Here is a 27,035-nt window from a genome sequence, read left to right as displayed (position 1 = left end):
CGCATCACGGTGATTCGCACACCTTAAAGTAACAGTGTTACACAGAGAGCAAAAGCTGAGAAAGGGAAGCTTTACCTTTAAATTCCACGAGTCAACCGTGATTACGTAATTAATCACACTGTTTCCATACAACTGAGCGCATCAACGGTGATTCGCTCACCTTACATATTTAAATTGCACAGTACGTATGCTTCCTTCCAGCACTACATTCTAGAGCTCGTGGCATCATGTTACCAAGATACAGGTAACCTAGATACCACATCTCTCCTTCTTAATCATAACACTAATTTGACCTAACAATACATTTAATAAAATAGTAAAGAAGTAAAGAGATAAGTGAAACATGCAAGCTGTAATAAAAGCGCTTAAGCAATATGGTAACACAATAGTGAAAGGAGATATACTAAAATTAAATTACACCCTATTAACACCCTTATTAGTTCCTACTGTAGGAATAGGTATAATTTCTTCAACCTACTTCCTCTTGTACTCTTTACACTACGGAGAAGGCGCCCTGCTCTTTTAATAAACGATGCCAATATTGTTCGACTTAATCGACAATACTTTGTATGCATTTTTCCGCATATAGAACAGTTAGCCGGAATTTACGATCGCCTGCTCGAACATCAGGTTTGTAGACAAGCCGCCTCAGTCTCAGTGCTCCTTGTAGTTAGCTTCCAGAGCCTCCAGCAACATGGCCGCCGAAGCCAGCCACAGTCTTTTCCGACCACACGCCCATGAGCCTCTGCGGCTGGTTTGATTTCATTGGACGCCTGGGGTTGTCGGACGGAAGCGGGTTTGGTTCGCAGGGAAATTTAAAAAAAGTTATCCACCCCACTGATTTTATCCGAAGAGCAAGAGAGTGAAAGAAATTACATCCCTGTAAGCCGCCGAGCAAATATATCCCTTTAGATTTGAGAAGGTAAGTTTGACATTTGTAACCGTTGGCAATATGTTGATTTAATTGGAGGCGCAGTTGCCCTATTTTATCAGAAAGGAACAAAATTATTGTTTGCAGGGTGACAGATAGTGAGTGGTTTAAGGTGACTGCAACACTCGGAGCTGGTAGTAGTGCAGTTGCCCAACAAGATGCATTATGGTGCAGCTGTTTGAAGTTAATTTTTTTAAACTCTTCGCCTAACCCTTTCTGAATGCACCGTCTTAAATTGTGGGTTCGAAAATTGCAGCTCTGACACGTTTTACCTATCTACGATTAGGTACACTGCCCCAGTTCATGTTTTTTTTTTTACTTTGGCATTTGCAATTTCCTTTGTTCCATTATAAATTCAGGAGTTCAAAGAAAAAACATAGACTGGAACAGCCAATCGCATGAACTTTGGAAACTTGTCCCCACGAATCTGTCCAATGTTTAAGTGTGGATTAACCATATGATATTTGGTTGCGCTGCCGGGTAACTCTACCCCAGTGCACCTAAACAGTGGCTTTAGGGCCAATTTCCCTTCTGCACAAACCTTCCCCTGCAGCTAGTCTTATTTACATTGCTACCAGTTGTGGCACTTGTAGCCAGTTTGTCATTTAGACTTTTTTTTAAGCACATGCTTACAATGCAATGAGAGCAATTCTAAATCCTAGAATGTATTCTTGGGTACAAAAGCTCTAAATACAGAGTTGGTACATCACGTGGTAAACCTTGGCTCCTATAGTTGTACGCTCTCAGTTTTTAGTTTTTTCTTGTTAATGTGTAAGCCAACCTTGTTCTTGAAAGCTGAGGGTTATAGTTTTTTCTCTCATTTTTCCCAGATCAAAGCATGGTATCGTTGGTTGTTTTTGATATAACCCCTCCAAATTGTGCACTGCTACACTCCAACAAAAAGTTACTTTGTGAAGTTTTGGATCTGCAGAATAAGGTTATATGTTGTCTTCCATGCGAGAAACATGCTAAGAATACAGTGTGTATGATTGTGTGGCTAGAAATATGCATTTTTGGAAGATTGTAGTAGCTAAGAGACCTATTAGATGCCATTATCACCCACGTTTCTAAACTTATAATTGTATGTTTTAAACAAGCATTGGCATAGCTGTGGGTCTCGCCTTTGGGACCTTCTAAGTGTTTAGCCATGCAACAGTTGTTGTACCAAGGATATTGTGCTGCATAACTAAATACTCATATAAATACATATTTACATTGCACATAGGTTTAGAGTTCTCATCTAAACTTTAGTGAGAAGGGACGAGCTTCATTTGTGAAAGCCATTGAGTATATGTTATATATGTGTTTCACACCCAAATAAGGCACCAGAGATTGGAGTGTTAATCTAAACATATATCAAGGCACAAATGTAGCTGGATTTTGTAACAGTATTGTGTTCTCTTAACACAGTGTATCCCAATTACCTAAAGGATATGCAGAACCAAGGGTGTTAACATAGGCCAATAACTTTCAGCATGTGACAGCACTAGAGCGATGAATATGTTATGTGCTAAGGTGTATGGAACGGAAGTACTTTAATAGGGAGATCATGGTGGGCATCAAAACCAAGCAAGCGGCTATATTGATTAACCATAAACCAATTGACTGAGTAACATGAATATGTCACAAACTATCAAAGTGCTGGCTATGAACATCTAAACTGCACTTGCAAAAAGTGAGAGTTACAAAAGGTTTGCGTATTAACTAGTTTGCATGTCCTGTCAAGCACCAGGTCGATGATCTCTTTGCCAATGGTGTAGTGGCCGCAAGCGTAGTTGTTGGCTGCATCTTCTTTGCCGGTGATGAGTTGCTCGGGTGGAAGAGTTGTTAGTAGGTTCCAGTGCGAACTTCGTCTGGTGAAAGATGCGCAGAAAGTTAGTACAACAAATTTCTCTCACTTCAGAGAGACAAAACTTTAGAAAACATTGTAACTGAGATTACTATATACAACTATATTAAGACATTACGCAAAACTCCATTGAAAACTGTCAAAAATATGTGACGTGCCTACATATTGCAGGTCTGAGCAACAGCAGGAGAAGCAGGTAAGGCAATTTTATGATAGGATAAACAATCTTTACCCTCTGGTCCTGTTTCCACGCAAAAAAATATTTACAAATCGATCTTAAAAAATCAACTCCCCAATTCCAAGTGTCTGAACACGGCCCTTGGTACATGTTAGCCAGCCCTGGTCTCGCTGAAGAAGGTGTTAAAGGACTTGTTGCCTCCCCAATGGTCTTGTCTCGGGGCATCTGTCCGTCGGACTGGATGCCATGTTCCAGGCAGTAGAGTTCCCAGCAGGCTTTGCCAATCTGGACACCAGCCTGGCCAACGTGGATGGAGATGCACTCGCTCTGTGGGCATCAGCAGAAGGTTGGGCTGTTACACTGAAGGGGCAGTGGGTGACATAATCTAATACAATTTTCACCAGGCTAGAGAACATCGTTTGGCCTGCTATAGTTGACGGGGTTGTATGGCAGCTGCTCTCGGTTTGTTTAAATGTGCTGTCAGTCAAAGCAAGGTAGTGCCCTCCCCATCCGGGTCAGCAGCTTTCTCCAGCACGCATGGAAGCATGCACACCCGGAGGCGGGGAGACCGCGCCCCCACCCAAGAGGGATCCTGCAGCTGCCTCGGAAGACAGTAGTGTCCACGTCTGCAGTAGGGCACTCATCGTTGGTGCACCCTACAGGGAGGAGAGCCCCCAGGAGCTATGCATCCAGCCCCAAACAAAAGTTGCTGTTAAACTAACAGCACTCAAGCATGCCGACCCGGAAGAGGGGAGTTGGTGCTGGAAAGAAAGAGACGGTAGAAACACAGCCCCCCCACCCCCCCCCCCGGTGACAATAGGTAACGCCGGGGGGGGGGGGCCATGGGTTTGAAACAGGAAATAAAACAAGAGATGAACCATATTAAACTGCAGGCAGAATTGCTCTGGGAGGGCGGTCGGAGAGGCCAAGCCAGACACCCAAGGGTTAAATAGAAAACAAAAGAATGGGCAAAAAGCATGAATTGCAGATAAAGGGGGAGAAAACAAACAAATTAGCCCCAAGCCATATAACCATAAACAACTGGAAGGGGGCGGTTGGAAGACAAGTACTTACTGAATCTGAAACTCCAGAGCACCAATGAATACAGGGATGGTAGCTGTTCTATTCGAGGGCTTCTGCTTCCCTTTCGGGAGCTTAAGTCTTTGTCCCTTCAGATACACCCACCAGATGTTCTGCTGCTAGTTGTATACAGCGCCATATCGCAACAGTAGAGCTGGCCCCTGAACAATGTAGCCCTCTGAACAATAGACCTGGCTTTACAACAATGCTGTTTGGGGAGCGGTGGCTTCTTTGATTCACAGTTTTCTTTCCCAGAAGCTCATATTGCAGTTATGCATAACATCAAACCACATAAAGCAGAGGGAACATGTGCAGCTAACTGGGGGTACACATAAAAGCCGTTAGCCATGCCATCACTATCGAAAACCCAAAAAGAGTGGGGGTGACTACGGTGGTTGAGAACTGCTGTCAGAAGGGGCCTGAAAAGTTTTAGTGATGCGAGTAGGAGGTGGAAAAGACAAGTGAAGAATCGCATGAAAGTGAGCAGGCAAATGTAAAAATCCGCACGTGGCCACTCTAATTGAAAACAGATGGCCCTTGCGCGCCGCTGCCCGCACACGCAAGGTGGATGTCGCCACAAGCACAAGTGCTTGAAAAGTGCAGACCGATTCCAAAAGGTCATCTCCTAGGCAGCGCTGGCGCGCTGCGCTAGGCTCGACCTAAAAAGGAAGTATCTACACAATCAGTTGTCTAGTGGTACATAATCTTTTATGTTTTTGAGATGGCTTGCTAAATAGCTGTAAATATTTACTATATAGGTGGCTGCCAGCTAAATAACAAAGGTTATGCTCTATTTGTCCAGTGATCAAATGGTGTAAAGAAGGTTTTCATTTAGCTGCTGGTCACATGTATATCACTCAAACAAATGCTTGTGTTGGTCTTGGATTATGTATTTCCATTTAACATAAACGATCCTATCCTCAAAACTGTGTGAAACACTATTGTATACATAGTTTTGTTAATTTATTCACTTTCAGAGCTAAGGGCATGCATCAAACTAAGATCGTGCAAAGATACATAGTGAATTTCATGGTTGCTAATTGGTGCTCTGGTGCCGTAGTCTGTGGCATACACTTAATGCTAGCTGATGATATATGCATTGCTGTGAAGTTCAAAAGTTCAAAGTCTAGGGCAAAGCAACCTCTGACTCGATCCTTCTGATAGTAGTGTTACATTAGGTAATGGCATCTGTTGCAGTGCTTCAAGATAGCAGAAGTGCAGTATGAGGCACTACATGTAAAAAGAAAAATCAATGTATGTTAGGAAACCTGATGTCGTTGATTATTCTGTCAAACAGTTAAGTTTGGAAAAAAATAACAACACAGCAGTGGCAAGGCTTAAGTTCTTCTTATGGGCTCGAAAGGAGGGTGAGTGATTCCATTGAGAAGTATCGAAGTGTCTGCACGTTAAGAACTCTTTCCGTGTCATATGAATTCGAACTACCAGGTATGATCACGATTTTGGGGATCAAATGATGATGAAGACTAAAAGCAAGAAGGTCCAAGAGAGATTATGGGTTGTCACAGAGAGGACGTTGAGTGGTACTTTAAATATTCCCAAAAGGATTGAACTGTCTCGAATATTTGTATAGGAAATAAGTTATTACAGGACCAGGAAAGGAAAAGCTGTTGTGAGCATAAGTGCTTTCAAGAATTTCTTGAAAAATAAACACAGAAGAAACCACGTCAAAGGAACGGAGACAAAAAACCACAAGGACCTGCTTCAGATGCAGCAGTGCGTATCGTGGGGAATTTCATAGGGTGTTCGACTTTTGATAAAGTATATGTAACTGATGGGGGAAAAAAACTATTTTAGTAAGAAGTGAAAGGCTATTGTAGACAATTGCATCACAGTTAATGAATAAGAGGTGCCAGAGTTCAATACTGATGTTATTCTGTGTGAAGGGTCCCAGTGGTTTTCCCAAATGTATTGACTGTATGGATAGTGTTAGAAATGGGATTTATGGTTGGCTAAGGCTTGCGCCAAAGCCAGGCAGAAATCACCACTCTAGTCAGGGCAAGGGAGTTACACCCCAAAGATAACCCCTGCTCACCCCCAAGGTAGCTTGGCACGAGCAGTCAGGGTTATCCCGGAGGCAATGTGTAAAGCGTTTGCTCAACACCCTCACAGCAGAAACACACTAGGCACACCACAAAAGTAATTCCACACAAGGATATATCAAAATAGCCTTTGTATTATCATAAACACATTAGATCCTAATCACACAATGTACACTGTGCCCATTGGCGCTAGGCAGTATTTACAGGGGATTATCTACACATGACCGGGCCAATTGGGCCACTGTCAAAACCAGCACAAATCACAAATGGTAAATGTAGCACAAATAGTAAACATAACTAGGACACAACCAGTTACTACTGGTAAAGATCTGACCTCAGAATTATCCTCACATCAGGCCTAGAACATAGTAGGCAATCATCTCATAAGCCTAACCACCTTAAGCAACAATTAGCATGAACACAGAGTACCCCAATCAGGAGGGGCACAACAGACGGAAACAGGCACCGGGCCAACTGGCCTCTCTCAGGGGCTCAAATGCCCTATGTCCCGCAAAGTCAGGGGGTAAGCTGCCACTTGCAGCTAAAGCAAAAAGTGCGCAATTGCGCTGGTACCACTGTGCCTCCTGGGTCCCCACTGGGACTCCTCCAGAACTGTCTCTGGCCTAAACGGTGCAGCTGCCGCTAATTGCGGTGCAGCTGAGAAGGAAAATGTGGTCACTGGCACTCACAGTGCCCTCTGGGCCCCCACGGGTGCCCCAACAACCATGTGCCACCCGTTGTAGCTGGCCGCAACGGCGGCGCAGCTGTAAAGCCCAAACAAGACAGGCCAAATGAACAATGGCACTCCTCGTGCCTGGGGAGCCCCATTGCACTGGGCTCCTCCTGGTGCCTCTTTAGTAAATTAGGACACCGGCACCCACTGTGCCCGAGGGGCACCAACAAGTCTCCACACTTTGGCCCCAAAGTTGCAGCTGCTCTCTCTTGTGGGGCAGCTGGAAGCAGCAACGTACACTGGCACCAACGTGCCTCTCAGTCCCACTCCGGGACTCTGGCACCATCGCGTCTGGGGAGCACAAAGAAAATATGCTCTAAACTCAGCCCCCAATGATGCTCCAGGCACAAGCAATGTGCCTCTGGGAGCATCAAACCTGCACAATGACTCGGGCCTGCACCGACCGTGTGCCAGCGAAGCCCTCACTCACCGGCTCTCTAGGGTTGCAGTTACTGGGAATCTGCAAGGCTCCTGTCTTCTCCCTTGGCGCCTCCTTCACTGGGCTGCGGACTCCTCACTGCAGGTCGGCTCTTGTTGAGCACCAGGCGGCTCCCGCCTGATGGTTGGTGTGCCAGCGTTTCTTCTCCCTGCGCTCTCACCGCTCACGGGAGCCCCGCTTGCTGCAGCATTTCACCTCTCCTTCCTCCCGGCCGTTAGCTTCCGGTTTTGGCTCTGCCCACAACCTGGCGGCACTTTGCGAAACTCTGGACCGCAGCGGTGATTTTTCTTGGCGGCAATGAGCGGTAGGCTCCTTCTTCCTTAAACATACAAAGCAGGGTGGGCACCCACTCAGCGTAGCAAAAATGCAGGGTAGGCATCCGTGGTTTGTAAGTAGATGCAAATATGCGTGGTAGGCACCTGCTACGAAGCCACCGAGGTTTTCAAGCATTAATCAGTGGGGCGGGCTCCCGCTTGAAAAGGCACAAATGTGGGGAAATCCCCTTTTTAAAATGATCGCAGCGCCATGTTGCAGTTAAAAATAGAAGCGCTGCTCTTCAGCTGCAGAGAACAAAGCGTTCTTTAAAAATGAAAGGCAAGCGCTCTCATGGCGCTAGAATCAAATTCCAGGAGTTTAGTCTAAAGTCCAGGGGGCAAAGGCTGGGCCAGGCAGGCCAGGACACAGGACCCTCCAGCAGGGAGGCAGCCCCTCGTGGCGGTTCCTCCTGGAGCCCAGCAGCAGCGGCAGGCCCTCCAAGTCAGGAACAGTACACCAGAACATTTTCATGAGGTCACAGCCCCTTCATTTATTCACCCTTTCCCTTTTGTCTGTAAGCACAGGGCTGGGGAAACCAGATGCAACTGGTTTTGGGGCACTCTGTTTACCAGGCTCCTCTTTCCTCATTGTTAGGTGGGGGCTCGTCCTCAGACACACCACAGGGGGCCGGAGCCAGCATTCACTAGGGCAGGCAGACTCCTATTCAGAGGCCAGGGACTTCTCCTCCCACTACTTAAAATGTAGATGTCCCATTCAGCCTAGCGCTGACTCAACCTGCACCTCCTGGAGCCCCCCACACCATTCAGCCCCTGTCACTCACAAGCCAGACATGCAATTCACATCAGGCAGGCAGACACATAGCACACAGAAATGCCAACTTCTAAAAGTGGCATTTCTATAATAACCACAATAAATCTGCGCACACCATTGCCAGCATTTATTAATACAATTTCATACATACCAGACTTGACCACACTGCTCCTCTCATAACAGGAATTACCACTGACACACACTAACCAGGGAATCCCCATGCATTCCTATGGGAGGGCAGGCCAACCTTACAAATGTAACACAGAGAGCGCACGTGCTTTACACTGGACCACAGTGATAAAGTGCCTAGAGGCCTAAAACCATCAACACTACTCAGGGAAAAGGCTAGGAGACAGGCAAAAAGTTTAGGGTTGAACCTGCCAAAAGGGCCAAGTCCAACAGGTAGTAAGGAAGTGCCCATGCTGCAGCACTTGTGTGTGTGGTTTAGTGTCATTGGGAATGCCTTGATGCTGGAGGCATGGGGTGAAAGGAAATTGTTGCCTCCTGGTAGCTATACTGGGCACAAGATACATTTTATTGGTTACTTTTGGGTCGATTTGGAGTTCACAGGCTGGAAAACCACTGGGAAAATCTGTGACAGTTTAGAGTGATGCAATTCTGGCTTTGCCACACTAACAAACCATGGTTATTTGTTTGGATCCCAATGACTCTCCACCTGTCTATGCTGGTTAGGCATAAAGCCTAATGCTCATTTGGCTTCATAAGAGAAATTGAGAGAGAGGCTCAATGACCTTTGTTCAAAGAGGATTATGAAGGAACAGAATTCTTGCCATGGACTTCTGCGTTGATCTCATTAAAGAGTTCTTATGAGATGCAATTGTGCATTGACTTGCCCAGTCTCAACTAAATTATCGGTATAGATAGGCATCCCTTGTCAAATCTCCACAAAATGGTATAGATGCTTATGGTAGCTATAGCAAAAGACATACAATTGGTGGACGAAATGCAGAGCAAATCAAAACATTCACCCCCAGTCAAGAGATCTGGGTTAAATCCATCATTCTTTTGCTCAGCATGCCACCCCAGTTTAGACCTGGCCATATGCAAAACAGTCTTGACCCTGTGCCTCATGGAAACAGTCAAGCCGAACTGCCAAGCCAGGTCCTCCATGGACCAGAAGCAAGCATCCTAGGACCAGTTTCCGGGTTTCACCCCTCTACAGCCAGGATAGCTTGATTCCAGTGGCACAGCTCTCCATGCCACTGGAGTCCAGTTATCCTGGCTGATGAGGGCTGAAAGACCGAAACCGGTCCTAGGATGCTTGTTTCCAGTCAAGGGAGGACCTGGCCTGGCAGTTCAGGCTGGACTGTTCCCATTGGGCGCAGGGTCAAGACTGATTTGCACATGGCTGGTTCCAAACTGGAATGGAATGGTGAGCAAAAAAATGATGGATTTAGGCCCAGATCTTTGTACTGGGGTGAATATATGAAATTGCTCTTTTTGCATATGGTAGCTATAGTGCTTCCTTCTGTGGGTCTTGTAAGTGCCCATCATCAGGTTAAACTTCACAAGGAATCAAAACATTTGAGTGCTTTTGTTACACCCGAGGGCATGTTTCAATTTTTAAGAACACCTTTTGGTCTGTCAAGTGCTTCATCAGTTTTCCGACGCCTTTTGAAAGAGACACTCATTGGGAGTGACTGACGCGGTGGCTTTCCAAGATAACATATTGGTATTTTTTAGAAAGGATTATCATGACCAGAGTAAGAATTTGTATGTCTTGAGTGAGTTGGAGAGCAAGGATTTGACTTTGTTGTCATGTATGAGGAAATGGAGTACCATGGACAATTAATTTCCAAGTAAGGCAGTAAGCTGAGAAAAAAACACTTCCAGGAGATCGTTGAGGTGTCGGCGCCTGGGACTAAAGATTAGTTGACCTTTCTTAGGTTGCAGAGTTCTGTGCCATATTCATGTGGAATTATGCCACCAATGTTGATTCATTTGACTGTTGAAAAAAGGTGTGAAATTATTTTAGGATTTTGAGCAACGGCAAGATTTTGTATAGTTGAAAAATAAAATGGTACCAGCTCCTTTTTTGATGAAAGAAAGGAATGCTTGGTAGCAGTGGATGCAAGCATTGTGGGTCTGGTAGCAGTGCGGCTCCAACCGTACAAGGGTGCCTAGTAGGAGGTGTTGTACACCTTAAAGACATTAAGAGAATCGGTGCAAAAATATATTGTCATTGAGAAGGAATTACTAGTGATCACCTGGGTTACAGAACATTTTAGTCGGGTCGTTTGGGGCACATATTTAGTGTTAAGAATTGAACACAAGCCACTTGCGACCTCTGCAACCCAGCCCTCACCGAGGCAGGACGCCACGGCCTACAGCTCGGCCTCCTTAACTGTAGGTCCCTTCCTAAACATTCCCTTGAGATAAACCTCCTCATACAGGATCTTTCTATCGACATTCTGTTCCTTACGGAAACTTGGCTCACCCCCAACTCCGAATCCGATATCGTTAATGCTCTCCCTCTAGGCTACCAAATCCACTCTCAGAACAGACCCCTCGGCAGAGGAGGTGGCCTGGCAATAATACATAGGGAGCACTTCACCTGCAGAGCAAATAACGGCAATATCGAAGACTGCGAAAGCTGCCACTTCGCCTTACAAATCTCACCTATAATCTCCCTCTCTGGGCTACTCGTATATCGCCCACCGGGACCCCCCCACCAAGTTCTTAAGTACCCTTGCCGACACTGTCACTTTAATGGCAACGACATCCCCCAACTTTTTAATCCTGGGAGACCTCAATCTCCATCTACTAGACCCCAAGGACCTAACTGCCTCCGACCTCCTTCTCGACCTCACCTCTTACGACCTTCGACTAGTGAATTCAGAGGCCACTCATGACAGGGCATCTTCTGGATCCCATCTTTACCAATATCAACGACCTCAAAACCGCTACCCCCCTCCCACTGCCATGGACAGACCACTTCTTGGTCCCCATTGACTGGCATCTCAACGTCCCGCCACCCCAAGTTCCCAAAACCCGGGTCACTGATAGACGCTGGCCCAAACTCTCGTTTGAAGAATGGGCCTCCAAGCTCACGGAATGCCTTCCCTCCCCAGCTCTAGACCCACTTACTGCCGATGCGCAATTTAACTCCTGGCTCACCCAATCACTCGACTCTCTTCTCCCCAAAACAAGCACCTTGAAACGAGCCAAAAGAGTCAACCCTGCCCCTTGGTACACCCCTGAGCTCAAACTGCTACGAAAGGAGTGTAAAAAGACAGAGCGCACCTGGAGGAAGGACGGATCCATATCCAAAAAAGACGCCTTCCGCTCCTCCATAAGACTTTATAAATCCGCCCTACGCAACACCAAAAGCCAATTCTTTGATGAAAGAATAAAAAAGTCTTCTTGCTCTGCCAGAGAAACTTTTATCATCCTGAAAGAATTACTCAAAGTCCCAGACCCTCCCCCAGCTCCTAACACCTCCGAGGATAAATGCCATAAGTTGGCAAAATACTTCGACGAGAAAATCCACAAGATCCTCGCCACTCTACCCCAAGTCAACCTCAGAGCAGACGATAATGGTCTTCCCATATCTGTTGTAGACTCAAACCTTCACCCTGAAATCCCTGACATCTACCTAAATACATTCGGCCTGGTATCAGTAGAAGAGGTCCTGACAACGCTCGCCACAATTAAAAGTGGTTCGCCCAGCGACCCGGTGCCTATGCGCATCCTCAAAAAAGTGGCATCCACAATCGCCCCCCCCCCCCTAGCTGACCTCATCAACTCTTCACTGTGTCAGGGAATGGTCCCTCCCAGCTGGAAGGCTGCTGTCGTCAAAGCCCTTCTCACAAAACCTCTGCTGGACCCGTCGGACCTGGCCAACTATAGGCCAATCTCCCTCCTTCCCGGAATCAGTAAAATGACCGAAAAAATAGTGAACAAAAAACCCTCCAATTTTCTGGAGTACAATAATCTCCTCAGGAACTCCCAGACTGGATTCCGCCCTGGTCATGGCACGGACACCGCCCTCCTGGCAGTGGTGGAGGAGACCAGATGCATTCTGGATGCAGGAGGATCAGTGGCAGTGATCCTCCCGGACCTCAGTGCGGCCTTCGACACTGTCAACCACCAGGTACTAATCCAACGACTCAGAGACATCAGGGTGGAAGGTACCGCTCTAGCATGGCTCACGTCATTCCTAAACCACCGCTCCTTCCAGGTCTGGGAGAATAACACCCGCTCCTCAGCGATCCCCCTCCAGTGCGGAGTACCGCAGGGCTCTTTGCTTAGCCCTACATTATTTAATGTCTACATGTCCCCACTGGAGGAGGTGGTCATCCCGTTCGGAGTGAAAATCATTAGCTACGCCGACGATACCCAACTGGTAGTATCCCTATCCCATCCCAACCAGGAACCGTCCAATCTTCACACCTGCCTTCCCGAAATCTTTTTATGGATGAACAATTCAGCTCTGAAACTCAATGGGTACAAAACTGAAATCATGCTCCTCGGACAAAAGGGGCCTACCTTTCCCCCAAACATCTGGCCCACCTGCCTGGGAGAACCCCCGGCCCCCAAAGAAGAGATCAAGAGCTTAGGAATCTTGATAGAGAAGGACTTGTCCTTCAAAACCCAAGCTAAAAAAAACGCTGGGATTTGTTTCGGTCTTCTCAGATCAGTCAGGAAAATTCTGCCCCTGCTCCCACAAACCTCCCGGAAACTGCTTATCCAAGGCCTGATTCTTTCCAGGTTGGATTATAGGAACGCCATCTACATGGGAGCACCTGAAACCACCCTTAACAAACTACAAAGAATTCAGAACACCGCGGCCCGGCTTCTTACCAACACCCCGGCCAGATCCTCGGCTAAACCAGCTCTGAAACTCCTGCACTGGCTCCCAATAAGAGAGAGTAAAATTCAAGGCCCTCTGTCTGGCCCACAAACTCTTACAGGACAAGGCCCCCCCCCCCATCCTCAAAAACCTTATCACGCCCTATAAAGCGACAAGGTCCCTCCGTTCGGATCATGAACGCCTCCCCACAGTCCACAGAGTGAAAAAGGCACGCACAGGAGGCCGGCGATTCTCGGTGAACACGGCTACAGGACTGAATCCAATCACTCCCGTTTCAGGAAACTACTGAAAACGCACCTCTTCCCCTGATTCATTCCTCCCCTCTCTCCTTGGCACTCCACCGACTCTGCTGTCTTGGTCTTAGCGCTGGGATGCTTCCGGGTTACTATGCGCTCTATAAAACCCACATTCATTCATTCATTCATTCATTCATTCACTTGTCATAACGTTGTCTCCTAGAGGGGGAAGGTCTCTAATGGCACATCTTTCTTGTTTAGAACCTAAGATACAGCAGTATCCATATTCTCTTAAGTATGTTCCAGGGAGAGTGAATGTCCATACAGACTACATGACACGTCTTTGTGGAGTGGAAGATGTAGATGAGTGTGATGTTGACATTACTGTACTGTGAAAACTGTTTATGTATGAGTTGCAGCACGAAGATCATAGTCTGTTGTTCCTTTAACAAAAGAATGGGCAAAATCCATTGAATGCGTGTGGAGAAGGAATTGGTTTGTAAATATCTGATTAAAGGTTGACCGAAACACACAAATTGAAAGGAAAACTTACTGTATTTTTTTTCTTCAGTGAGGAATCAGTTATGGTGTGTGAAGGTTTGGTGAAGGCAAGTTAGGTGATCCCACCATATAACTTGAGTAAGTGAATTTTCAGATTGGCTCCTGAGGGACATTTAGGTATCTGCAACAGTAAAAGAGAAATTTGAAAATTGTATTGGTGGCCCGAAATTAACAATCTTGTGGGTGAGCATGTGAGGAAGTGTAGGGTGTGTGCTAGTAGTGACAAGACTGCTAGTTTGTGTTACTGATTTCACACCATTAAAATATGTTGCTAGTTCACGGAGGAAGCTTGGCATGGACATTTTAGGTCAATTTTGTATCCATCTAAAAAAGAGGCATTGGCTTTGTTGCTTGTTGACTACTTTACCAAATGGTCAGAAGGGAGATTGAATCAATCTAGCATTAACCTTTTTCTTCAGTTTTTTTTTTTTTTTTTTGGGATCAAAAACTTTTATTTCATCTTACAATTACACTGCAGAATGCCTACAACCCGTTGGGCCGGCCGCTAACATTCAGTCATGGTGGTAGAGTTATGTTATACATTTTACAGAGAGACAGCCAACAAAATCAGTAGTTTGACAACCGTTACAGTCACAGGTCTTGGCATTTCGAGCGGTAAGCCAGAAAGTGATGGGCGTTGATTTCCCAGTTTTTTAACCAAACAAACAAACAAACAAATAACCTTTAGGAACAAGAGTGTGGTCAGGTTTAGTGCAACATTGATCATGTGGAAGTATCTCCCTGTGGTTTCCCATAACAGATCCTTCTAAGGTGGCAACCTATCCCGCAGTAGGGAAGCCTTCAGCTAATCCTGCGGGCCAGTAATGCATACGTCCATGTCCTCCTGGCCCTAGTTCTCTGTGGTGTGCTGGTACAGTTGTCTCCCCATCTAAATCCGTGCCTCTCAATCTCACACACCGCTTATCAATCTAATCCTCCTCCCCCTCTCCATCCGAGTCCTCAGGGTCATCCTCTGGCAAAGGGTCACAGATCTCCCCTCTATACGTATTCCACCTGGACCAGATTTTATTCCATTTCCCCGGGCAGGCGCGGCTAGAGTAGACTGCCCTTTCTGTCACCATTGTCTTGTCCATGTTCAGACAACATTGTGATTTGGACGGTGTTTCTGGAACCCCCCAGCGTTGCGCGACATCTCTCTTCGCTACTGCCAATCCCACCGTGACCCAGAGTCTACTGTGTCGTGTGAGGTCTGTAGGTTCCCATATATTGAGGAGGCACCTCCTCGGGTCGGGTAGTAGTGTCAATTCTAGTGTTTGCGAGATTGTCCGTAGTATCTGTCTCCAATATTCTTGAATTCGAGGGCAATCCCATATGGTGTGGAAGAATGAGCCCTCCTCCCCGCACCCACGAAGGCAGTAAGGGTGTTCGATCCTGTGAATATGATGTAGCATTGTTCTAGTGTAGTATACTCTATGTACTATCTTCAATTGCACTAGTCGTAATCTCGATGAGATTCCGACCTCCTTAGGCGATGCCAGCGCCTCACTCCATTCATGCTCGTCCATCTCACCAATGTCCCCCTCCCACTTCGCCTTTAATTTTAGTGTCGGGTCCGGTGAATTATTAAGTAGTTTGCGGTAAACAAGGGACGTTGCGCGCTCCACCATGAATTCAGTAAGAAGACGGTCCTCTAGTGGGGCGGATTCCAGCAGTACGGTGTCTGCAGGCAGTACCGCCAGTAGTGCGTGTCTTATCTGGATGTACCTGTAGAGCTCCCTCTCACTGAGGTCATACAATTCCCTCAATCTACTGAAGGGCAGCACCCCGCCCGACTCCCAAAGATCTCCCACTGTGGAGATCCCTATCGTGTCCCAATGTGAAAACCCCTTACTGTTTCTCAAGTGACCGAGGACTCGGGAGTCCCACAGCGGGGTTAGTCTGGTGATCACTCCCTTCCATCCAAGTGCAGCTGTCGCTGCGTGCCAGATTGCAACCGTTAATTTAGTGGGACCCACTAAGGAGCGAAGTTTGCGGTGGTCGTATAACGGAGCCAGCATGTTATCCAAGCCCAGTTGCCCCCTGTCTGTCCGGAACGCCGGCTCACCCTGCGAAGCATGTAGCCAGTGGTTGATGGGTTTAAGGTGCGCTGCCCAGTAGTATAATTTTAAGTTGGGTAGGGCGATACCCCCATCAAACCAGCCTCTGTGTAATTTAGATTGGGCGATACGGGCAGGGTGGGTCCCCCACAGGAGGCTGGAAACCAGTGCCGCCACCGTCTGAAAGAATTTGGGGGCTATCGGGTAAGGCGTGTTCTCGAGGACATATAAAAACCTGGGCAGAGCCATCATTTTGTAAAGTGCGGCCCGTCCCAAGAGTGTCAGAGGAAGGTCCGACCAGAACTTAACATCTCGTCTGAGTCTATCCACGTGGGGTTTCAAATTTTTTCCATGAATTCTGAAGGGTCCCTGGTGACATGGATGCCTAAGTATTTGAACGATGAACCTGCCACCCGTAGAGGGCAGCTCGGGTCAAGGGCTGGAGGCTGTCCCCTCAGGACAAACAGTTCCGACTTATTCCAGTTCAGCGTATACCCCGAGATCCTGCCATGGGCATCACAAAGTTGTAACAAGGCCGGAATTCCGTCAGTGGGATTAGACAAGTAGACCAGCATGTCGTCCGCGTAGAGGGACAGCCGGTCCTCCCACCCCTCCCTCCAGCAGATGCCTTAAGTAGGGGCGAGGTTCTGATGAGCGTGGCAGGGGGCTCCAGCGAGATCGCAAACAACAAGGGGGAGAGGGGACAACCTTGTCTTGTACCCCTCCCCAGGGAAAACTTCCGAGAGACATGGCCATTAGCCATCACTCTAGCCTCTGGGTCTGTATAAAGCAATCTGACCCATGCAATGAAGCGGGGCCCAAACCCTAGGCGCGACAGCGTCTCAAACAGGTACGCCCATTCCACCAGGTCAAAGGCCATCCTGGCGTCGAGTGCCAAAATTACTGCCTGGGACGTTATCGAGTCAGCCTTAGCCAGCACGCCATGTAGGCGTCGCAGGTTCAACGCCGTGTTCCTGTGTGGCATAAACCCGGATTGGTCCGGGTGTATCAGAGAAGATAGGTGGGGCAAAAGTCGCGTCGCCAGGAGTTTGGCTAGTACCTTCACTTCCACGTTGAGCAGTGAGATAGGGCGATAAGAGGAACATTCCTCAGCTGGTTTGCCCGGTTTGGGGATGGTCACTATAGTTGCTATCCGTTGATCAGGCGGGAGCGCACCCTTCTCCTGACATTCCCTGAACATGCCCAGCAGATGTAAACTAAGGGCCTCCGGCATTGCCTGATACCACTCTACCGGTATCCCGTTGGGCCCCACGGCCTTACCCGGGTTCAGGGCCTGAATAGCTAATTGTATTTCCTCTGCTTTGATATCCGACTCCAGTTCTCCTGATGCTTCCGGGGACAGTGCTTGGACTGCGATCGGCGCTAGTGCGTCTCTGGCCATTTCCGAGGTGACCACCCGGACAGGGGTGTAAACCTGTTGAAAGTAGTCTGCAAGGAGGTCCACAATTCGCTCTGGATTGGTGTGCAGTGTGCCATCTGCGTCCCTCAGACGCGGAACCCCCCTAGAATTCCCTTCCCGCTTATCGAGCCACGCCAGCAGTTTCCCGGCCTTATCACCCACCTCGTAGACCCTATTCTGAGTGTCCTGCAGTTGACCCTTGACATACATACGGAGATGGTCGTTATAGATCTGCTGGTGTAATGTCAGTGCGTGGAGGGTGTGGGGGATTGTTCGTGTTTCTCTGCTAGGTCCTGCAAGGTCAGGTCTATGCTGTCCAATTCTCGGGAGCGCTCCCGCCTGTACCCTGTGATTGTGTTTATGGCTTCCCCCCTCAGAACTGTCTTATAAGCCTCCCACAGTACCTCGGAGGAGTGCACCGAGTGTATATTTTCAGTAAAATACTGCGATGTCACCTTTTTGAGCACCTTGCGGACCTGGGGAACCTTGAGATAAGCGGCCTGTATGGGGAACAGTCGTTTACGTGATCTCGTCTGTGAGGAAAGTGTGAGTGTAAGAGGAGAGTGATCCGAGATCCCTCGAGGATGAATCGTCATTTCCTCTGCGAGTCGGAGACCGTCCCCCAGAGTTAAGAAAAGGTCGATTCTCGACAGACTCCCATGTACTGAGGAGTGGAAGGTGTATCGGTTAGTGTTAGGGTAGAGGTGTCTCCAAACATCAACCAGGCCCATGGCAGTTAAGAATCGTTGGAGGCGGGGGATCCCCCCCGCGGGGACCTGTGTGGGGAATCTATCGAGTTGTGTGTCAAGGACTGCGTTGAAATCCCCTCCAAGGACAATCTCACCCTCCGGGAGGGCCAGAATAAACTCACCCAATTTGGGGAGGTGTACTGAGTGCAACGCTGGGGGAATGTATACTGAAACCAGGGTGATGAGCTTTCCCTCCCACTGACCCTGCAGGGCCGCGAAGCACCCTTGATCGTCCGTTTTCGTGAGCATGGGGATAAACCGTGTATTCTTCTGCATCAGGATGCCGGTGCCTCTGGATCCGGACGTAAAGTCCGAGTGAACTACCATCTTGTACCCTCGTCTATCTAGGGCTTTGACCGCCCCCCCTGTTAAATGTGTCTCCTGCAGTAGTATTATCATGGGTTTCTGTCTCCTGATCGCGGCAAGGACCAAACACCGTTTAACCTTGTCCCCCAGCCCTCTCACGTTCCAGGACATGACACGCAAGGCCGGGCATTGCGTTTCAGCATCCCCACTCCCCTCACAGGACTGGACGTATCTGCCATTGGGTATTCGGGGGCCGGCAGTGTAGTGCAGGAGAAACGTGACCCGGGTACCGGGCGCGCCTCCGCCCACCAGGAAACAGGAGGATCCCACGAGGGACACCCCCCTCCCCACCCGGGGTTGACCCACCCTCAAAGGCTCTGCTGGGAGTTGCATCTCCCTGTTCATTACTCTCGTCTCGTTTAAACACATATGGAAACCTAGTTACCTTCCTTGACCGTGCATGTATGTTCCTAACAATAACAAAACCCCCCCCTCCCAACTGCCCCCTCCCTGCATCCCTGCCTAACGGACTTCCAACTGCCCGCCTCCCCAACTGAGCAGAGCGCTTTACCCATCCCACAACCAGAGTACTTGCGTGTAAGGGGGAGAGTATCTCCCTGAGCAGGCGGCATCCCTGCGTGCTTCTGGGGCAGTGTCGCCAGAGTCCAAAAAACAGCTACCAGGTGATGTGACGACGATCAGCAGTTGTTAGTGAGGCCCTCGTCCGAGTGGTAGTCATTCCTCTTCGCCATTCCCTGCAAGTCCATGCGAGTGTGATCCCTCTGCCCCACTCCGGCCGGACGACTGCGAGCCAGTCCCGTGGTGTCCTCCGCGGTCGTTCTGGTGCCTGGATGATTTGCGCTGTCGGTCCACAGTGTGCCATCCCTCCAACCAGTCCCGGGCAGTGTCCGGGGTGTCAAAGAACCACACCTTCTTGTCTGCTACCACCCGCAACCGGGCCGGAAACTGCATCGAGTACTGTAGTTCTTTTTCCCGTAATGTTTTCTTGACCTCTAGGAATGTCCTCCTCCTCCTGGCGACCTCCGCCGTGTAGTCCGGGAAGAACGCTATCCTCGAGTTCTGGATCTGGATGGCCGGTGCCACTCGTGCGGCCTGCAGGATGGTGTCGCGGTCTCGAAAATTGAACAGTCTTGCTAGTAATGGCCGAGGTGGCCCTCCAGTCTTAGGCTTCCCCCCCGGCACCCTGTGGGCCCGTTCCACCGAGAAAAAGTTCGATAGTCCCTTAGGCTGGAGCTTGGTCCTAACCAACTCCTCCACATAGAGATCCATGGCACCCGTGTTTTCCGATTCCGGCACTCCCAAAATTCGGACGTTGTTTCGTCTGGAGCGCCCTTCCTGGTCATCCAACTTGTCACGAAGCAGTTTGTTATCCGTCTGCAGTCGTTCCATCGCCGTCTGCAGTTCCGATACATCCTCGACCAGGGATTTGGTGACTAGCTCCATCTGCTTGACCTTTTCCGACATCTTGTGGAGGTCCGCCCGGATTAGCGTGACCTCAGTAGCAGTAGCACCCACCGTCGCCTGTACCAACGCCGCCAGGACATCCTCAATAGTGGCCTTCTTGGTGCCCTCCGACTCCATCGTCTTCCCCCCCGTTTTGCGCTGGTCTTGGGGTGGGGAGTGCTTGTCATACGCAAATTTATCCAACCTGGCCTGGGCGGCAGTTTGTCTGGGGCCTCTCTGTGACATGTCGGACACCCTCCGAAATGTAAGGTCCGTCGTGAGGGTTAACGGGTACTCTGCCCGTGCACTCGTCGGTAGTTCTGGACCTCAGCCGTCACAGCAGGGGATGTGGGGCGCCGTGTCTCCGAATGGCATCAGGTGTAGTGGCTTCCCCCTCCCGGCCAATCCATGTGATGCCCCGTGCCCCTGGTCAGCAAGATGTGGGTCAAGCCAGGCTTGTAGGTGTGGCCCCGCCGCCGTTAATGCGTGGCCCCCCTCCAGGTGCGTGCAAGGCAGTGTCCGCTCGCACGCGTCCGCCAGGCAAGTAGGGGGGGAAGGAAAGTCACACCCCCGGTGCCCACCTCTCCCAGGGCGAAGTCAAGGGGTCGCGGAGCCCCCTCCAGACATCCGGGGCCCGGGACCGACCTCCGCCAAGCAGGGGGGGGGGGCCCGCCACTGATGGGATGCGACGTGCGTCCAGCGCCTAAGATGGCGGTACCTCCTTCGTGGTGCTCGGTGTTCGTGGAGGCTGTAGGTGGTGTCCACGGCCCCCCGTTATCGCTGTCGGGGGTCGCGGAGCTCCGCTCGCGTCACCAGGTGTCTGGGGAGAAGAAGGACGGAGTAGCTCGACTTCTATGGCCAGCCGGCACTTCCGGCCAGTTGTGACCGCCGGGAGTCAGCTTCCGGTCGGCCTCAGGGGCACTGTGGCTCCGGTGCTTACTGGGAGATGACAGGCCTCACCGGTGCTTGGGCTTCAGTGGCGGCTCAGGGGTCGCAGACGTGCCGAATCAGCCTCAAACCCACACCGCTGGGTGCTGCATGGATCCCGGTTCTCCTCCGCCCCGTCTGGCACTGGTAGGAGCCGAATAAATATGTCGGATGTTTACGGGAAGCCTTACCCGCTCAGGAGCCTCCTCAAGCTGCAGCCGCCATCGATGGCTGCTAGCCACGCCCCCCTTTTCTTCAGTTTTTAAACTACATTTTTTAATAGAAAACCATTGCCAGAGGAGCTAGTGCTGGAAAATGGTAAATGGCAAATTTTGCGAGTTTGGCTTTGTGTGCTATTATAAATAGTGCCCAAATATCCCCCCGAGTTCCATTGACCAGTTGAACTCTTCAGCAGAGTGGCTAAAGAAATCTGTTGTTTTAGCGGCCAAGAGTCGATTGTCCTGGAGAAAGGCTTTTCATGATACTGTGTTTAACTTATAGGGTTTTCCCCCAATTCTGTTACTAATTCGCTTCTTTTGAACTGTTGAGTAGAAGATAACTAGAGCTTTCATCAGTTTTTTAAAACATGGAATGCATATATTTCTTATACTGCACGTGGCATTTTATTGCAGTGGTAGAAATTAAGGTTTAAAAGCACACCCTGTGGTTGTATGATACTTTGAAATTTTTGGTTGTTCGGGTGAAGGGGCATAAAAAAGGCTTGACCGAAGCAAAATAGGACCAGTGAGGGTATGCGGTATTGTGGAAGCTGCATCAGTGTAGTGGTTGTGTGTGTGTATATGTTGTGGTTTATTTATTTGTGTTAAGTACCATCTAGTGGCGAATAGCTGCTTGGCAACGATGGTGTGACTTTTGGTTGGGGTAGTGAGGGTGTGTGAGGCTGTAATGGAAAACCCAATGTAGCTAACATGGAAATGATAGGGAAATCTGAATGAGAAAATGTTCATTAGAAGTATACAGGAAGAACTAGCGGCGTCGTATCACTAAGCCTTGGGGACAGCAACAGGTTGGGCAAGCGGTGAAGGCTTAGTAGAGCACAGCAGGAGGAAAATGAGTGTTGTCCAAAAGGTAGGCAGGTAGAGAAGATCATAGTTAAGAGGAGGACCAGTTCAGTGCTGTCACTCTTGCCAAGTTAGAAAAGAACCATTGGTTTATAATGACTCTTGGAGGGCAAGCTGGTGTGTATTGTGGATAGGCACTTCTAATGAGCAGCGAAGGTGATAAAAGAAATGCCTTAATGAAATGGCTGTCTGTCACAAGAGAGGAGAGGGTTAAATAGATTTTACAGCAGTCCGGGTTCCGAGCCAACCACAGCACCGAGACCGCCCTCATCGCAGCCACCGACGACATCCGAGCCCTGCTCGACAACGGGGAAACAGCGGCCCTCATCCTCCTAGACCTCTCTGCAGCGTTCGACACAGTCTGCCACCGCACCCTAGTGCAACGCCTCAGCAACATCGGTATCCAAGAAAAGGGACTGGAGTGGATCATCTCGTTCCTCGCCGGAAGAACACAAAGAGTCCGCCTCCCCCCGTTCCGATCCGAGGCCACCGAAGTAATCTGCGGCGTACCACAAGGATCATCGCTCAGCCCAACCCTCTTCAACGTCTACATGAGACCTCTTGCAACCATCGCACGCCAACACAACCTCAACATCATCTCCTATGCCGACGACACCCAACTGATCCTCTCCCTCACCAGAGACCCAGCCACCGCCAGAACGAGCCTACACGAAGGGATGAAAGACGTCGCCGAGTGGATGAAGAACAGCCGCCTGAAACTGAACTCAGACAAGACGGAAGTCCTCATCCTTGGACCATCGCCCTCTGCCTGGGACGACTCCTGGTGGCCTCCCGCCCTGGGCACCGCTCCCAAGCCAACAGGCCACGCACGCAACCTGGGCTTCATCCTGGACTCTTCCCTCTCGATGACCAGACAAGTCAACGCTGTCTCCTCATCGTGCTTCAAGAAGACGGTCACCCAGGCACTCGTCACCAGCCGTCTGGACTACGGGAACACCCTCTACGCGGGAACCACAGCCAAACTACAGAAAAAACTCCAGCGCATACAGAACACCTCCGCCCGACTCATCTTGGACATCCCGCGATGCAGCCACATCTTCCGCCACCTGAGGGACCTGCACTGGCTCCCCGTCAGCAAAAGGATCACGTTCAGGCTCCTTACCCACGCACACAAGTCTCTCCACGACCTGGGCCCCAAGTACCTCAACGACCGTCTGACCTTCTACACACAGACCCGCCAGCTACGCTCTACAAGCCTCGCCCTCGCCGCCGTACCACGCATCCGAAGAGCCACCGCCAGAGGAAGATCCTTCTCCTACCTGGCAGCCAAGACATGGAACTCCCTCCCCATCCACCTCCGGCTGACACAGGACCATCTCGCCTTCAGGAAACAACTCAAGACCTGGCTGTTCGAGCAGTAGCGACCCCTCCCCCAAGCGCCTTGAGACCCTTCCGGGTGAGTAGCGCGCGATACAAATGCTATGATTGATTGATTGAATATAGGGTCATTAAAAAAAAAAGGCATTCAAGCCTATTTTTGTAGCCTAACTTCATTTACTGCAAAAGCTGTGGTGAGATGCATTGCTATAGCCATTTCCCATCGCAGTTTAAAAACAAAAAATTGCTTCTTATTGTCATTTTCATAACAAAACATCAATAAAAAAGGGAAGAACAGACATTGCAGTGCTTGATTTATTATAGGCAAATATGATATGTCCGTAACACATCCAACACACATTTGCAGTCAGAGGCCACCCTATATAGTCGATATTATGTAAACTTATGTGATATAAGTCCCACAAGACACGTATTAAACACCACCTGCCAATCCTCCAAAAGTACCATAACCTATCAGAAAAGCACCCTCACAGGAGCACATAGCAAACAGTCCTTTCACTACCCCTGGCACTCAACCAAGTGGTGAATGGTTCCCAGTTATCTTTGGGTCTAGATTTGGCTGGTTGGAGGTTTCAGTATTCGGCTAGCTGTGTACTGAAATAAGCTACCTGTGTGATCCAATCCCTAGACAATGGTGGTCTTGCTGTCCCCCAGTGTAGTGCTATCTGTCGTTTGGCCATCAGGAGCAACATTGCGGGTATTTTACGTGATTTCGGCGGTACTGTCGAGTATACGAAGCAAAGACGTCAGGGGGGTGACGGGGATGTCCCAGCCGGTTATGCATTTTACATGTTGGTGAATTTCTCGCCAGAAATTTGCTATGGGCCTGCAACTCCAGGCCTGATGAATGAAAGAGGCAAGTGGTGAGCCACATTTCCAACAACAGTCATCTACTCTAAGACCCATTCTATGCAGCTGTATGGGGGTACGATAAAGGCGATGTAAGTATTTGAAGTGGATGAGCCTGAGGTGATAGGGGAGAGCCGCTCGAGCTACGGACTTCTCAGTCGCCATTGCTCATCAGTGAGGGGGTTTCTCTAGGTCCTGATCCCAGACCGCACGGGATGGGGGAATTATAATAGGCGACGTGCGTTGCGTATGTCTGTATATTCGTGAAACAAGTTTTCGTCCCGATTCTGATGCGAACAGATTTTCTAGGCTGGGAGGGACGGCGGGGGCACAGGGAACACAGGGAATTTGCTCCTGCAGGACGCTCCAAGTTAGTAGTATAGCAGCCTGTCCAGTGCAATTGGCTCCGCCAGGAAGCACATCTGTTCGAGGGTAAGGTACAGGTTATTCGGGAAGAGATGTCCTCCCACCACCAATTTAAGGGTTATGGCGTGTGTCTGAGCTTTCTTATCAGTCAAGGGGGGGAAAAAATGGATTGTTTGAAAAGCGGGATAGATGGGGCATATAGCAAGTCTAGGTGCGCCCGTTTGCGAATTCCATCCCAGGCCTGTACCATGTCTATTTCTCGGCGTGGGCAGCTATAGGGTTGGTATACTGCCGTTGATACTGCCAGTGGGGCAGCACAATCTATTTCTATAGCTAATTGTGGCTGATAGGGTGCCGGGTGGCCCCAGAAGTGTAAAAATTGCGCCTGCGCACTATACGCATATAATGTGTAATCTGGGGCAGCCAGTCCTCCCTGGTCCTGTGGTAAAGTCAGAATTTCCCACGCTATCCTTGGCTGCCAAAAATGAATATTTCCTCATGTAATACAACTGGTGCTATGTAAAGCGCTCTGATACCCGATACCGGGTCCAGTTTGTGCTATATAAAACTCTGCAAAAAAAAATAAAATAAAAAAAAAATAAGTCTTGTAAGTCACTAGTTATCCAGACTCCCAGATATCGAACCGGCTCCAATGCCCATTCTATTGGATATTCGGTATCAAAGCGCTGTGTACCCGACGTGAGTGGCAGGATCACTGACTTGGACCAATTTATATGCAAGTCAGATAGTCTGCCAAACTGGACCATCTCTCTCGTCATAGGGGCCAGATTATCTTTGGGGTGCACCATGTACAATGTAATATCGTCCGCGTACATGAAGTCTAAGCGCTCTTGTTGTGAAACCAATGCCTCTGGCTGCTGTCGTGTTGCCGTAGTTGTGCCGCTAGGGGCTCAGTCGCAATGGCAAATAGTAACGGCAACGAGGACATCCCTACCGCGAGTTATGTCGAATGGCTCCGATATTTGGCCATTTTTTCTTAGGCGTGCCTTCGGCTGTGTAAAGGAGTTGTATGTGTTGTATAAAAAGTGGACTCAGACCGATTCTCTTAAGTAGGGGAAAACTAAATCCCCACTCCAATGAATCAAATGCCTTTGAGGCGTCTAGAAGAGCAGCAGCTGCAGGTAAAGTTGGCGCCAAGTAGTGTAAGAGCCCAACTAGAGTTCTTATGTTATGCGATGTAACCTACCTGGTTTGAAGCCCGATTTGTCTGACAGGACTATCATCAGGAGTAGTAGTTGAAGTCTAGGCGCTATCAGTTTAGCGAATATTTTGGCATCTAGGTTAATTAAAGAGAGCGGACGGTAAGAGTTGCAGCGCTGCAGGTCTTTATCTGGCTTGAGGAAAGCAATGATAATAGCCTCTCATCGATTTAGGGAGGATACCATTTTCCAATGCCTCCTGATACACCGCCAAGAGGCGAGGGGCAATTTCTTGCGAATATTCCTTATAAAACTGCGCGGTGAGGCCATCAGCACCTGGCGCCCTATCAGCCTTCATGCCCCCTATAACCTGCCGTACGTCTTCAACTGTGAATGGGATGCCCATATATTATGTCCGTGTACATTATTGAACCACACCAGTCCTATTGACTCAAAATAATCCCCCAGTTCAGAGTTTGTGGGCAGTTCCCGAGTCGTGTATAGCTGTGAATAGAAGTCACGCATGATGTGTAGTATGTCCGGGGGTGAGTGTGCAAGAACAGCATCCGAATCTAGGCGTTCAGTGATATATGCTGCCCCTCTAGGAGGCTTCAGTAGACTTGCTAACGTCTTCCCAGGATTGTCCCCTTCTCCATATTTCCTCGTGGTCGCCTATTTATGAAGGAATTTAATCTCCCTCTCAGCCTCTTCCTGGAAAGCAGTTAATTTACTACGGATATTTCCCAATGTCTCAGCCCACGGTGTCTCATAGTATTCTAGTTCGAGCGTTTGTAACTCTGATTCCAGCCTATCAAGTGAGCCCCTAATGTCTCTGAGCACTCTATTCTGATTCGCTATACAGTGCCCGCGGATTACTACCTTGAAGGCCTCCCATAGAGTCCCAACCGGAGCCACCGACCCCGTGTTTGTCGAAATATTCCTCAATATGCGTGCGCATTTCTTCTTTAAAAACTTGGTCTAGTAGCGCGCTGGGGGGCAGCCGATATGAGAAAGGGTTGCCTGTAAGGGCGAGGTATGGTAAGGGACAGTGTAACTGGAGAGTGGTCAGATAGTGTACGGGCGTGGTAGGAGACATCGATTACCCAGGAATGGAGATAAGGTGAGGTGAACCAAAAATCTAGGCGCGACCAGGCATTATGCTGCTGCGTGATGCAGGTGCCTTCTCGCTTATCAGGTTGCAGGTGTCGCCAACTGTCTACAAGGCCGCAATCCTCCACCAGTTGTTTCAGGATTGCAGCCGCTTGAGGGTGATGTGTGCGTGAGGTACCCACCCTATCAGCGTCCAGTG

The 27,035-nt window shown here is 49.2% G+C and overlaps 1 protein-coding gene across 1 annotated transcript in view; it reads left to right on the top strand.

Moving 5' to 3' along the window:
- Positions 1-764: 764 nt before the first annotated feature.
- MELK (maternal embryonic leucine zipper kinase) overlaps positions 765-27,035 on the top strand; it is a 281,942-nt gene continuing 255,671 nt past the window's right edge. Inside the window, exon 1 of the mRNA XM_078676533.1 lies at positions 765-922. The gene's annotated coding sequence lies outside the window, so the exon portion shown is untranslated. The remainder of the gene's footprint in view (positions 923-27,035) is intronic.

The sequence above is a fragment of the Lissotriton helveticus genome, chromosome 2_1 (genome assembly GCF_964261635.1).
Source record: "Lissotriton helveticus chromosome 2_1, aLisHel1.1, whole genome shotgun sequence".
NCBI lineage: Eukaryota > Metazoa > Chordata > Amphibia > Caudata > Salamandridae > Lissotriton > Lissotriton helveticus.
The sequence above is the reverse complement of the archived record's forward strand: the minus strand, read 5'-3'. Positions and strand labels throughout refer to the sequence as shown.